Genomic DNA, 15,042 nt, shown 5'->3' on the forward strand with positions numbered 1-15,042 from the left:
TTGAGAAGATAAAAAAAGAGTTTATCGGGCTATTTCATTGGGCGCCATTATAACGTGGCTGGCTTTTGGGGCGAATTACGGTGGTGCTAAGGCATGCTGGCGAGCCCAGGCTAGCTCGTCGGCTGGGGGGGTCATTTCCACCAATCTCACCTACAACCACATTAACCAAATTACGTAGGGTCATGCCTTGTTCTGAAAAATGAAGGTTCAAGAAGAGGAGAGAAAGCGAAAGGAAGGAAAATAGTCCGGTCAGGCGGAGTCTTATCCCTCCCCATGTGCTTATAAACACGAAGCAGCCATGGACCCTGCCACGACTCCAACTACTCCGCAAGGTCCCCTATTCCTGACAATAGTCCGTATGCATGTATGTGTCTAAGGTCCGTTTAGTCTCATGTCTGTTTTATCGTTTCGGCGCCACACCCATTTCTCCTCTGTTGCACTAGTGCAACACCACACACCAATAATCTGAACTTAGCCGCTCATATTTGCGTATGGTAAACCCTCACCAAGATTTCAAACTCATATTTTCTTTCTGCTTCAATTTGAAATTACAAAGATTCCCTTTATTTACTCCTAATATGTGTTTCACAATTTCAAAAGAAACGCTATTTAACTGCTTAGTACCTAAATATTACTTCAGAAAAACTACGTATGTCTATATATATGTATCTATATAATTATCTACCATTAGCGCTCGCATTTATAAATACCCCTATTTAATTGTATCTCTTCTATTTGTATTTAATTTAATCCTATCTGCATATTGTGCATTGCAAAAATACTAATGTACATAAATATACTTATGGAGGTATATTTACATCGATATATGTGTAGGTAATTACTTCACATAGAATAATATTCCAAATTCGGAACGTAAACATACACATATATACCTATACACTAGTTCCAATTCTTCTAATTCCTTTAACGTGTTCCTATTCTGTCCTGTGTAAACATGAGTAGTGTGACCAAATGGTATTGCTCCCTTGCCCTATTCCAAATGTCAAAACATTGTCCATGCATATACATATTTAGGTACGTAAATAAACTTAAGTGTTAGCACTTACCACTCTCTCATCCGATGGAGGCGCCTGCATGAACGAGATGGGGGGCTGAAACAAATGGCATTAAGGTATATACATAGGTTTCCAATGCTTTCACATTGGAGCTTGGAAAGCAGCTAGGGTAACGTATCTGTCAATTTGTACGGAATTGCATTCACTACTCACGCCGCGCAATGATTCGCATGGAGTGCGATCGGACAAATACAAGCAAATAAAATAATAAAGTAAATTATTCATAAAACCCGTGGCGAGCAGCTATTACCCTAACTATTATTATAATTCAATTTTCTTTAAAGGAAAACTATGTGGGATAAACAAAGTGAATATCGGTGAGAACTTACGAAAATAAAATAAAAACTAACCTTAAGGTAAGGCTACTAACAACAAAGAAAATTCATAAAGACTGCTGGCGTAAACGAAACACAAAGGAAAAAGCAGTCATTCGCCAAATGAATCTACCAACTCAAAATTCTAATGCAGAACTATATAAAAAAAAATTCATATATAAAAAACTAAAAAAAATCATAACCCTAAGTTCTAAATAAAAGGTATAAGAACAAAAAAATGAAAATGAGGTTATATCCGCCACTCATGAGTCTCGGCTCTCCTAGCCAGATGCCCAAAACATGCGGTGAGCGCGCTGAATAATGATCGCCGCTGAAGAGCGCTATGACGGAGCGACGATTTTCCCGCGACGTCTGGTGCTCTGGATGCGTGTTATATGTATGTATGTGTGTTACCCTTCTCCACTTGGAATGTTCGTTGTGCTCTCTATGTCTATATGTATTTCTCGTATCGCCTTCTTCCGCCCCTATGTACTTAAAAAAAGTGTTTCGCAGATTCGTGTGTTTCAGGTCGTTGACCCCCTTATACGTTTCTTTTCGTTATGTACAATCGTATGTACATAAGTAGCCGCGCTCGGCGCTTTAGTATATAGGGGCCCTAATCACACCCCTGCCTGGCGAGGACCTAAAACAATAATTGATTGGGCCTTAGTTCGTCTGTATATACATATATGATTTCATGTGTTTTTATTTTATATCTTCTTACTATTTTTATTTATTTATTTATTATTATTTTTGTGTTTTATTAGTTTTCTACCCATATGCATTTACATGCATATATACCTATGTGCGTACGCTTGTCTATGCTTACAAACATTCACACACATGTATCGACATCTGCAGTACATTATTTACTTTTACTTTCATTTGACTGCAGTAGAATTTAGGTTGGTTTAAATTTATTTAATTTTAGGATGGTTTAATTAAATTTAATTCATTCAATTCCATTTTTTTAATTTTTTTTTTTAATTCATTTTATTTTTTTCATTTTTTTTATTTATTTTTTATTTTATTTTTTTTTTTTTAACCTAATATAGTTCAACTTAATTCAAAAAGTTATTTTAGATTAAAGTATCACGGTTTTCAGTTTATTTTAATTTAACACTTATTGCATTTAAGCCACTTTATTATTAGTTTAAAAAGAGCGGGAAGAAATTCTCTATACTAGACTCACCTCTATCTAGCATGATTTGCAGCGTTTAATTTAAATAAAAAAGCAGTTCTTTCCGTTTTAACGGATTGACATAATTACTTAAGCAACAATACTTTAACTTTTTTTTCTTATTTTTGATTTTTATTTTTTATTTTACTTTATTTTACCACCGACTCGAGACTTCTCGAAACTAACGCACTTTTCTTTCTGATCACAAAGAACTTTTCTTTGGCGATTGTACCCTGCAGCATTTTCCGCCCTTTGAAACCTCCTTTCACGATGCCACTTTCACTCAAAACGATAGACGATCGCACGCATACATAGATACTTCACCACTTTCGTCGCACTCATACTAATGTACATGTATTCCTACGCTTAACACAAACATTCATAGTTCAGGCCGACCACGTACACATGTATGCGCATAAGCATCCTTATTGCTCTATATGCAGATACATGCATCGAGATTGTTTTGTTGCCTAGATGTGTTGCGTTGATGTTGCTTGGGGTGGGTTGCGTTGATGTTACTTGCAACCTGGCAGGCTGGCGCTACAAGAATTTGTGTACAAAAATTACTTGAGATAAAAACTGCATTTAAAAAGACTTATCTTGGAAATATAGCAATCTATGTGTGTATTTTTATATTTCTTTTGGAGGCTAATATGAGATATCGAATATGAATGAATTCGATTTTTTTTTTATTTTTTTGTCTTTAAGAAAATATGAGGTCCTCATTGCAATGAATTTATGAACAAAACTTTTTGTGATAAAAACTGCCTTTAAAAAGAATTAAACATTTGGAAATATAATATACTTATGCATATTTATTAACCAATAGTTATATTTACAGTGTATGATATCTTACAACCTAAAGTTACATGTAATTACACATCTATGTAAAATTAAAAATTAAAACAAAATAAAATAATAAAAATAAAAAGTAGGGGTAAAAGTTATATAATATGAAAAGAGAAGAAAGATGGAGAGGAAGGGGACATGAAGAGATGTCAAGACGCATTAGTTCGTTCTTAAAATGATTCGTGTTTTTTAAAAATCTAATCGCTGCGGACAGGGTATTCCAAAGACGGATTGAGAAAATAAAAAACTGACGTTCAGATACTAAGCACGTAAATTTAGTGTTGCATATAGCAAGAGATCGGGAAGATTTGGTGAATTGTGATCGTCCCTTCAAATAATCGGGATCCTGTGTGACTATGATTTTGTGTAGTAATGTCAAGCATCTGAGTTTCAGTAGATCGTCGAACGGAATAGAAAATATCCTTAAGGAAAAAGTAGAAATATGTTCATAACGACCAATGCAGTAAATATACCGAGCAATGTTGTTGTACAGGATATTAAGTTTTCTATTGCATACACTATCACAACTAGCATACAATTCACAGCCGTATAGTAGTGTCGGTAGTTGGTAAGTTTTAGCTAGGAGCAGTCGAATCTTCACTGGTGTGAAGTACTGAATACTCCATAAGGATCNAACCAATAGTTATATTTACAGTGTATGATATCTTACAACCTAAAGTTACATGTAATTACACATCTATGTAAAATTAAAAATTAAAACAAAATAAAATAATAAAAATAAAAAGTAGGGGTAAAAGTTATATAATATGAAAAGAGAAGAAAGATGGAGAGGAAGGGGACATGAAGAGATGTCAAGACGCATTAGTTCGTTCTTAAAATGATTCGTGTTTTTTAAAAATCTAATCGCTGCGGACAGGGTATTCCAAAGACGGATTGAGAAAATAAAAAACTGACGTTCAGATACTAAGCACGTAAATTTAGTGTTGCATATAGCAAGAGATCGGGAAGATTTGGTGAATTGTGATCGTCCCTTCAAATAATCGGGATCCTGTGTGACTATGATTTTGTGTAGTAATGTCAAGCATCTGAGTTTCAGTAGATCGTCGAACGGAATAGAAAATATCCTTAAGGAAAAAGTAGAAATATGTTCATAACGACCAATGCAGTAAATATACCGAGCAATGTTGTTGTACAGGATATTAAGTTTTCTATTGCATACACTGTCACAACTAGCATACAATTCACAGCCGTATAGTAGTGTCGGTAGTAGGTAAGTTTTAGCTAGGAGCAGTCGAATCTTCACTGGTGTGAAGTACTGAATACTCCATAAGGATCGCAACATGCCATAAACTTTACCGATTGCATTAAAAATGTGGTTCCTCCATGTCAGCGTTCTTTTAAAAATTAAACCCAAATTCTTAGCAGTTTCCACAAATTTTATCGCAGAATTGTTANCATGCCATAAACTTTACCGATTGCATTAAAAATGTGGTTCTTCCATGTCATCGTTCTTTTAAAAATTAAACCCAAATTCTTAGCAGTTTCCACAAATTTTATCGCAGAATTGTTAATTTTTACATTATTGCAATGATCAAGGTTGAGTTTTTTTTTATATATAGAAATGCATTGAGACTTATTGAGATTTAGGACCAAGCCATTGTCACATNATCGCAACATGCCATAAACTTTACCGATTGCATTAAAAATGTGGTTCTTCCATGTCAGCGTTCTATTAAAAATTAAACCCAAATTCTTAGCAGTTTCCACAAATTTTATCACACAATTGTTCATTTTTACATTATTGCAATGATCAAGGTTGAGTTTTTTTTTATATATAGAAATGCATTGAGACTTATTGGGATTTAGGACCAGGCCATTGTCACAGGCCCACATATTAATTGCATCTAGATCAGTGTTTAAGTTTTCTATGCATGCATTGATGGAGTCCAAAGGACAACCTAGATACAACTGTACGTCATCTGCATATACATAGACGAATATTGCAATATTTTATCACATTTTGAAGGTCATTAACATATAACACAAATAATAGTGGGCCCAGAATTGATCCTTGTGGAACGCCTTTAGTGATAAGCAGGGTTCTCGATATGGATTCTTTTACAATTACCGCTTGCGAACGGCCGAGAAGGTATGTTTTGAATAACCTTGATGCCGATGGTGAAAAATTAAACAAATTGTCAAGTTTTAAACATAAAAGGGCATGATCCACGGAATCAAAAGCCTTAGAGTGATCAAGGAGGGTCAGAAAAGTTACGTTTTTATTGTCGATATTTACTCTAATATTATCTGCGACTTTTAGTAGTGCTGTGACACAGCTTCTGTTTTTCCGAAAACCGGATTTGTATTGACTCACCAGTGAATTACCATTAATGAAATAATTAATCTGAGTATGCATGATACGTTCTAGGACCTTATATATGTAAATAAGTAAAAATACGAATGTAAAATAAATAGTTGAATTATTTTCAATCTAATTTTTAATGTTATTAGTAAAAACATTTTGAACAATTTGCAATCGTTGTCTTTTCGCAATGGATAATATATTCTGTGTTGAAATAGCTGAAGAAGGGCCACCACATTCTTCAGGTTCCTCAGAGTCTTCCAAATAAATTTCATCGAACGGCACTCTAGCCCGAATCAAGTAGTTGTATAAAACCAAGCAAGCGTTGATTATGAGGCCTGCTTTGGTGGACTGTAGAAAAGGGCTCTTTCCTTCGACAGACAGCGAAATCTGCTTTTTAGTAAGTCAATGCATCTTTCTACAAGAGCTCGAGTTGACTTGTGTGCTATATTGTAGCGCTCTTCTGCGGTACATGATGTCGCACTAATTGGTTTCATCAGCCAAGGCTATTTTAAAATTTATATTAGCATTAGATCTTTGGCAAAGAAAAATAACATAAATTGTACCTGTAGTGGGCAGCCACTATCACTTAGAAGCAAAAAATCGCGCTCACCCGCCTCATAAAGCTACTCCAGAGCTCTGCAAGCTCGAGAGCGACGCCAAACATATGAGTCATGAGCAGTACCTCCGAACCGAGTGTTAGCAGACAAAACGATATAATCAGCATCACATATTATCATAACGTTCTTGGAGTGCCCACCCTTTCGGCAATAGTAAACATGCTCAATTTCTTTCTTCGGGGCTGATATTTTGATGTGCGTTCCGTCGATGAGTCCGATTATTCCAGGAAATTGGTATTTTTCCATGAATTTTATTTTGAGCGCCGGAAAGTCTTCGCGTTTTGGGAACTTTATCACCCCTATGCTGTTATCCGTCGTAGATTCGATTTTGCTACGAATCGTAAAATTGGTATGTTGAAATCCGAGTTGTCGTATCGTAATTTCGAAATTCGTAGGCCATCTTCGAAATTCGTAATATTGGTATGCCTGAATTCGACGTAGCTGTCATTTTTATGTATTTGTCGGAAATTTTGTACGAATAGCAAGTCGTGTCGGAGCGAAACAAATTGTTTTAAAATATCAATAAAATAAAGTGTGTAAACGCCAAAATATGTATGTAAGTTGAAGTGTGAATAGAAAAAATATTATTATGAAATGTTTACAAAATTAACATATTGAAGATCACAACAAATCGCTCGCAATACGAAAAACTGGTGGAATGCATGAGCGAAAGGCCGGACATTGGTCGAGGCTTTGTAAAAGGAGCTAAAGAGGATGTGTTGGAATTTCGGGAAAGCGTTCCAAGCATTAAAGCGGCACAATATCTAGTGAAATGGAGGCGCTTAAAGGAGGGAGCTTACATTTTATCATTTACGCTAAATGGATCATAACAATCTCTTAGCAATCTCCTTTTTATATTAATGCAACTGTAAGCTCTTGCATTAAGTTTCCTCCTGGGACAAAAGTGCACCGGCCACTGAATCTTTTGTATACTACTTAATTATTATTATTTTTTTTTTATTTCACTATTCACTTGCGATTATGTATATTTATTTTGATTTGTTTCTATCAAAGCAGCTGAGTAAGAACTTCGAATTTCACTATTTTAGTTGGCAACGCCGGTGATAGTTACGATCGGGTTACAGCATACCAACCCTCGCTAGGGCAGGCACCTTGCCGTTGGTGCGGGGGCTTAGCTGAATCGCTGACCAGCCCCTTTCTGGTCTGGGGCATCGTAGACGCGCTCGTTGCTTCTGCGCTGCTTTTTATCCAGACTTGGGCTGCCGGCGAACGGTGACCAAGAACTGCCACCTCCTAGTCCAGGGTGTGATGCGACACCGGGCCGCATCGAGGAGTAACGGTGGCCTTACCGCGACATGGGGCGCTGGCGCGGCGGACCAGATAAGATCCCCTTCTACTGAATTGACTGCTGAGCTCGCCTCGTCGAGCAGGCAGTCGTACGAACAATACAACTAAACTTTTAAAAACAACAAAAACAACAGCAGCAAAAAATGCTAAACCAGGCGCGAAAACTAGCGCAAAAACAGCGACAGCTACAGCTACAACGTGAGGAACAGCCACAACTGTAATTATTGCTGCTACAGCAGCAACAGCGTTAACAGCAGCTACTACAGCAACAACTACAGCAACTGCTGCGAGTACAGCAACAGCAGCACAAAAAACAACAACGGCCACGCACGGCAGTAACATGCTGGGCGGGGGTAAAGGCACCAGGCGCAGGGGCAGTTTCCTTGAGAGCCTGACCGAAGAAGAGGCTGCCCTCTTCATTGAGAACGCCAGAGATGACGAAAAGCCAAGCACCAGCAGCGGCAGCGTGGATCAGGTGCAGCGCCTTTCGGAAGGCCTCAAGGGAGCAGGAGCATCACTCCTGAAGAACAGGCATCGCTCCGCAAGCAGGCAGCGGACTGAAGGTCGCCATCGCTCCAGGAGTCGTGACCGCTCCGAGAGTCGTCGCTGGTCCAGGGGCCGGCGTCGCTCGGAGAGCAGGCATCGCTCCAGCAGCGGGCACCGTTCCGGCAGTAGGCACCGTAGGTCTCCCAGCCGGTACTCCACAGCGTCGTATGAGTCAGGGTGGCATGTACAGAAGAGCAAGAAGCGCAGTCGCAGGTGCAGACCTCCTCCACTTCGATCAACCGGGAGCCCTTGACGACCACCATCGAGCTGGTCTTAGTAGGTCGGGAGTTAGNTGATGCGACACCGGGCCGCATCGAGGAGTAACGGTGGCCTTACCGCGACATGGGGCGCTGGCGCGGCGGACCAGATAAGATCCCCTTCTACTGAATTGACTGCTGAGCTCGCCTCGTCGAGCAGGCAGTCGTACGAACAATACAACTAAACTTTTAAAAACAACAAAAACAACAGCAGCAAAAAATGCTAAACCAGGCGCGAAAACTAGCGCAAAAACAGCGACAGCTACAGCTACAACGTGAGGAACAGCCACAACTGTAATTATTGCTGCTACAGCAGCAACAGCGTTAACAGCAGCTACTACAGCAACAACTACAGCAACTGCTGCGAGTACAGCAACAGCAGCACAAAAAACAACAACGGCCACGCACGGCAGTAACATGCTGGGCGGGGGTAAAGGCACCAGGCGCAGGGGCAGTTTCCTTGAGAGCCTGACCGAAGAAGAGGCTGCCCTCTTCATTGAGAACGCCAGAGATGACGAAAAGCCAAGCACCAGCAGCGGCAGCGTGGATCAGGTGCAGCGCCTTTCGGAAGGCCTCAAGGGAGCAGGAGCATCACTCCTGAAGAACAGGCATCGCTCCGCAAGCAGGCAGCGGACTGAAGGTCGCCATCGCTCCAGGAGTCGTGACCGCTCCGAGAGTCGTCGCTGGTCCAGGGGCCGGCGTCGCTCGGAGAGCAGGCATCGCTCCAGCAGCGGGCACCGTTCCGGCAGTAGGCACCGTAGGTCTCCCAGCCGGTACTCCACAGCGTCGTATGAGTCAGGGTGGCATGTACAGAAGAGCAAGAAGCGCAGTCGCAGGTGCAGACCTCCTCCACTTCGATCAACCGGGAGCCCTTGACGACCACCATCGAGCTGGTCTTAGTAGGTCGGGAGTTAGGTGGTATCTTCGGTACCTTCGGCAGGGGAAATCTGCTAATGAAGCCCGCACTATTGCGGAAGTACGGCAGGAGGTAGAGCGAGAGGAACGTGAGCGTGAAGAGCGCAAGCGCAGGGGCAGTATAGATGCTACCGCTGTGAGGTAGCATAGCAGCAACTCATGTGAACTACCCGGGCCTGCTGAAAAGCAGAGAGGCGGGCAACATCAACATAGACTCGCGCCTGCTGAAAATCAGAGAGGCGGGCAACAGCAACAGAGACCCGCGCCTGCTGAAAAGCAGAGAGGCGGGCAACAGCAGCAGAGACCCGCGCCCGCCCATTGACGGAGAAGCGGGGAACTCAAAGGTAACTCAACAGCAACTTCCACAGGTACAGCAAAGCGAACTGGCTTACAGGTTACACCACCGGAGCCACCGTACCCCAAGCGGCAGTGGGTGCCTACACCCCCTCAGACAGAGTCTAGGGGCCTGGATGGGTCTGCGGGCCAAGGTCAGCCTCAGGAAGGAACCGCTCAGCAGCCATTTCATTTCATTTCATTTATTTAATAATCTACAGTACAAAGTACCTTACGGACTAGACAAAAATATAAACACGCCCAAATTGGCAATTAGAATATTGTTAAAATATGCATAAACCATATTATACAATTACATTCAGCATCCTTACAAAATTTGATCTAGATAAAGCAAACTAAAGCAGGTTTGAATTAGATAATACATTAAAATCCCGAAGAGCACGAGCATAGGGGATGCTCTTAAAGGCTTTCGGGTGGCTGTGCTGCCCTGTGATTACCCTGCAGCTGCCCTATGCCCTGAGGACCTAACCAGACTCCAGAATGTGATCATGGATGAGGTCCTAAAAGGGTGGAGGCACCCTCTGGTGTTCTGTGGGGTGTTCTTCAGATCAGGCATGCTCCTCGTGGACTGCAAGGATGAGCGGATTGCAGCCTGGCTGGCAGAAAATGGGTGGAAGGGACCCAAGCTATGCATGAAAAGGGGTGAGGACATCCCACCGGTGCACACTATCTCGGTGTTCTTCCCCAGATGCGCCGAGAAATCGGCTGAGTATGTGCTGGCGCTCATTCAGGCCCAGAACGAGGGTGTCCACACGGCTGCGTGGAAAGTGGTGTCGTGCGACGCTGAGGACAACGGTCTCAGGCTCAACCTGGGCGTCGACGAGGCGTCGTACGTCAGCATTAAGAGGGCCGGATGTGTTGACGTGGCAACTGACTCCACTGCGGCCCCAGCGACAGAGTCGACCACGGCCCCACCAGCCAACCCGCTGACAGAACAGGCACAGGGACCAGCCAACCAGGTAACAGAACCGGCACAGGCACCGGGCCAAAGGCCCTCGACTACGTGCGCACCACACAGGAGCTCCTAGCGGACATTGGCAGGCTCAAACTCGATAGAGGAAGCGAGGGCGACTCGCGGCTCTCGGATATCGACGAAGAGTCCCAATTATGAAGACACTAGCAGTAGACGTAGCCCAGGTCAATCTGCATCACGCGGTGGCCGCCTCGGCGGTCATTGCGAGCAGGTTTGCCACGGAGGATCTGGGTATACTGCTAAAACCGTGGAACCGTGGACCTACAGGGGCCAGGTGATTGGCCTCAATCACAATAACAATAAGGTAATTTGGGAGCTCTCCTGCGAGAGGCCCAGAGCGTATGTAGTGCTCAAAAATAATATTATTTATTTCTACATTACAGAGTTTCTTACACAGGAACTGGTAGCGGTCCAGACTACCTTGAAAGTTGATGGCAGAGAGATGGAGGTGGTCTTGGCTGCAGCCTACTTTCCGGGGACAACGCCAACGTGCCGCCCCTTGAGGTACAGCAGCTTCTGGAATTCTGCCGCAGGAGGGGACATTCTAGGCTGCGATGCAAACGCCCACAATATGGAGTGGGGCTGTTCGGACACTAACCGCAGGGGTGAGTGCCTCTTAGAATATATTATAAGTGAAAACCTGAGCATTCATAATTTCGGCAATGAACCAACGTTCATTACTAGGGTCAGAGAGGAAGTTCTTCACATCACTCTCAGCAACAGACTGGCCAGCCCTATGATCGTCCAGTGGAGAGTCTCATCTGAGCCTTCGCTGTCGGATCACAGGATTGTCCGGTTTGCACTGGGAGCTGCTTGTCTGACAAGTTACCGTAAGAGAAACCCCAGGAAAACAAACTGGGCCAAATATGAAGAGGTACTTGGACTGAACCTACCAAGAATAGAGGTACAGGTTGGAAAGGTAGATTGTATGGCGTTAGAAAACAGGGTTAATAGGCTGAACGGCACAATCTTAGATGCCTTTACGTCCACCTGTCCCGTGTCAAAGCCTAAGGGGAAGGCTCAGCCTCCCTGGTGGTCACGGGAACTTTCGGTTCTTAGGAAAGAGGTGCGCAGACTGTTCAACAGGGCAAAGCGCACCGGGAACTGGGAGGAATACTCAGTCAGTCTGACAAAGTACAATAAGGAGATTAGAAAGGCCAAGCGTAGCAGCTTCAGGACCTTTTGTGAAAACATCGCATCCACTCCTGCAGCTGCTAGGCTTCATAAATCTTTGGCAAGGGACAACACAGGCACCAGATTGGCTATAAGGCTACCTAATGGGACTTTTTCAGGTACAGAACAGGAAAGGGCACTCGCCCTGCTGTCGGCCCACTTCCCGGACGCCATTCCTACCGCTGGGGAAACTATGCTTCGTGCGTACAGGCCATCCCCACCGGACTGGAAGCTGGCTAAAAGCCTTATTAACCGGCAAACAGTGCGGTGGGCTTTGGACTCCTTCGAACGGTACAAGGCCCCTGGGGTGGATGGTAATTGTCCAATGTTGCTTAAACAGGGAGGTGAGCTCTTACTTCCACATCTGGTGGATGTTATGAGGGACAGTCTAGCGCTAGCCCACATTCCCAAGGTGTGGCAAAGGGCCAGGGTCCTCTTTATCCCGAAGGTAGGTAGGAGAGATTACTCTCTTGCCAAGTCATTCAGGCCGATAAGTCTCACATCCTTTATGTTAAAGGCAATGGAGGAAATTATTGACCATGAGATCAGGTTTAACACTCTGAAACAAGCCCCTCTGCATTCCAACCAGCACGCGTACAGAGTGGGTAGATCCACGGACACTGCGTTGTATGCCTTAACGGAGGAAATAAAAGGGGCCTTTGAGTGTGATGAGGTGGTGCCCTATGCCTTCCTCGATATCGAGGGGGCCTTTGATAATGCCTCCCATTCGGGAGTTGACAGAGCTCTTCAGAAACATGACGTTCAGCCAACCATCCGGCGCTGGATAGCAAGGTTACTTCAGACCAGGATTGCCGAAACTGAAGTCGGTGACGGCGTCATTCAGATACAAACAGCAAAGGATGCCCACAAGGGGGAGTGTTATCTCCTCTACTGTGGATNCAAGGTTACTTCAGACCAGGATTGCCGAAACTGAAGTCGGTGACGGCGTCATTCAGATACAAACAGCAAAGGATGCCCACTAACGAGGGCGTCCGGTGCCAAGGGTATGCGGACGACATAGTGATTATTGCTAGAGGGAAGTTCGCTAGTACTCTCTGTGACATCATCCAAAGAGGTCTTAACCTTGCAAAAAGGTGGTGCGCAGACGTAGGCTTAAATATCAATCCCTCTAAGACAGCTATAGTCCCCTTCACCAAGAAACGAAATCTTCAGGGGATGAGGAACCTAACCTTGGACGGGGTCGCAATCAATATCGCCACGGAGGTTAAGTATCTGGGGCTTACCCTGGACTCCAAGCTTCTGTGGAAGGCCCATGTTGATGCGATCACCTCCAAGGCCACGAGAGCGATGATGGTGTGCAAACGTATGGCGGGCAAATCCTGAGGGTGCACTCCGAGGATCCTCAGGTGGATGTACACTATGATAGTGAGACCTATAGCGACTTACGGTGCGGTGGCATGGTATTCCAGGACTACTTTAGTAACGGTGAGGCAGACCCTCTCTAAGCTTCAACGCCTGGCATGTGTTTGCATTACGGGAGCAATGCGCACATGCCCGACGGCAGCGCTGGAGGTAATGCTAGAACTCGAGCCACTGCACCTCTTAGTTGAACAGGTTGCAAAGCAAACCCTCCTTAACTTTGCCAGGGAGGGCTTCGGCAAAGGCAAGGTGTTATCATCCAGGAATAGGGACAAGCTAGGTACCCAGCTCCCCCTGGCTCTTCTCCCCAGGGACGATATCAACAGACAGGTCGTCTTCAAAAAGAATTTCAGGACTTACACTTACAGCAAGGTGACCTGGTGTGCCTCTATTATAGAAAGGCACATACAAGCGAGGACAATACAGGCTCCAAACACCTGCGGGAATTGGAGCAGGCGTGTACGGCCCTAGGCTGAAGCTTTCGGTGCCCCTGGGAACATTCCCAAGCATCTTCCAAGCGGAGGTTTATGCCATCAGTATGTGTGCAGAGATAAACATGAGTAGGAACTACAGCAATGAAAGGATACTTATACTAATTGACAATCAGTCGGTACTTATGGCTCTCTCATCATTAGAGATCAAGTCCTCCTTGGTTTTGGAGTGTGTCGAGAGGCTTAATGCTCTGGCGGAGGTTAATGAAATCCAACTAGTGTGGGTACCTGGGGGTTGCAGGAAATGAAGAGGCTCATCACCTGGCCAGATTAGCCGCTTCCTCGACCCCGATAGGACCTGACCCCTTTCTGGCAGTGGGACCCGGTACCATAAAGGATATGCTCAGAAGGGACAATTGCAAACTGAGGGAACTGCATTGGTGTGACACCATGGGTTACAATCTGACAAGATACAGGCTACTCATGAAATTTCCAAAGGATAAACTGAGGGTTATTACAGGATTTTTGACTGGCTACTGTAGGCTAAGAGGGCACATGTACAAACTAGGACTCTGGTTCAGCGACCTGTGTCGCTTCTGCGATCCCGCCAGGGAAACTCCCCTGCACCTTCTTCTTGTGTGTGAGGGCGTTGCGCGCAGGAGGTATTGGAGCATAGGCCACGTCTGGCCAAGAGAGGAGCACATACAATTACTGCCCCCGGGGTCTTTTATGAAGCTTTTAGACACTCTGGAGCTAGTTGAGGAGTTGTAATGAGCTAGAGGCACAATAGACCCACCGGTCGCAGTGCCTTACCCTACCAACTATATATCTATCTATCTACAGCATAAAATTTTCGAATTTTCGGAACGGAGCTACGAATTCGTAACTACGAACTTTCGGATTACAGCATACGGGTGTATATGTCTGTGGGCTATGTCATTAAGTGCAGTTGCCACCACTTGCACACATCTGCTAACTGATGTTTGGGATAAAGTAGATAAACTGTCTTGCCCCACACTTCTTTGAAAGCTACCAGCGTTTAAAAAACGCAGGGCGCTTAAAATAGTTACATGACTCGGAACAGCTTGTCTCCGTTTCGAGTTCAGCATAAATGGCATTAATTCATCAATTAGTTCCAGGCATTAGGGAACCGATTTATAGATAGATTGTTAGAGGCTATGCGCTACGACCTTAGGTATATTGTGTCGCAGTCTTCAGCGTCCAGTTAGCATTCCTGTTAAGAACCTCAGGTTAGTCTTTGGAACTGTTATTAGTTCCCTAGATCTTTTGGGATTATATCCTCCCAGAAGTTCTTTCGCCTGTCTTAGCCCAGGCGTGTTCTC

At 44.0% G+C, this 15,042-nt stretch overlaps 1 pseudogene; it reads right to left on the reverse strand.

Moving 5' to 3' along the window:
- Positions 1-2,936: 2,936 nt before the first annotated feature.
- LOC108360134 (putative nuclease HARBI1) lies at positions 2,937-14,838 on the reverse strand (annotated as a pseudogene).
- Positions 14,839-15,042: the final 204 nt, after the last annotated feature.

Source organism: Rhagoletis zephyria, unplaced genomic scaffold (assembly GCF_001687245.7).
Source record: "Rhagoletis zephyria isolate East Lansing unplaced genomic scaffold, Rhagoletis_zephyria_1.1 Rzeph_scaffold_00524, whole genome shotgun sequence".
Classification (NCBI taxonomy): domain Eukaryota; kingdom Metazoa; phylum Arthropoda; class Insecta; order Diptera; family Tephritidae; genus Rhagoletis; species Rhagoletis zephyria.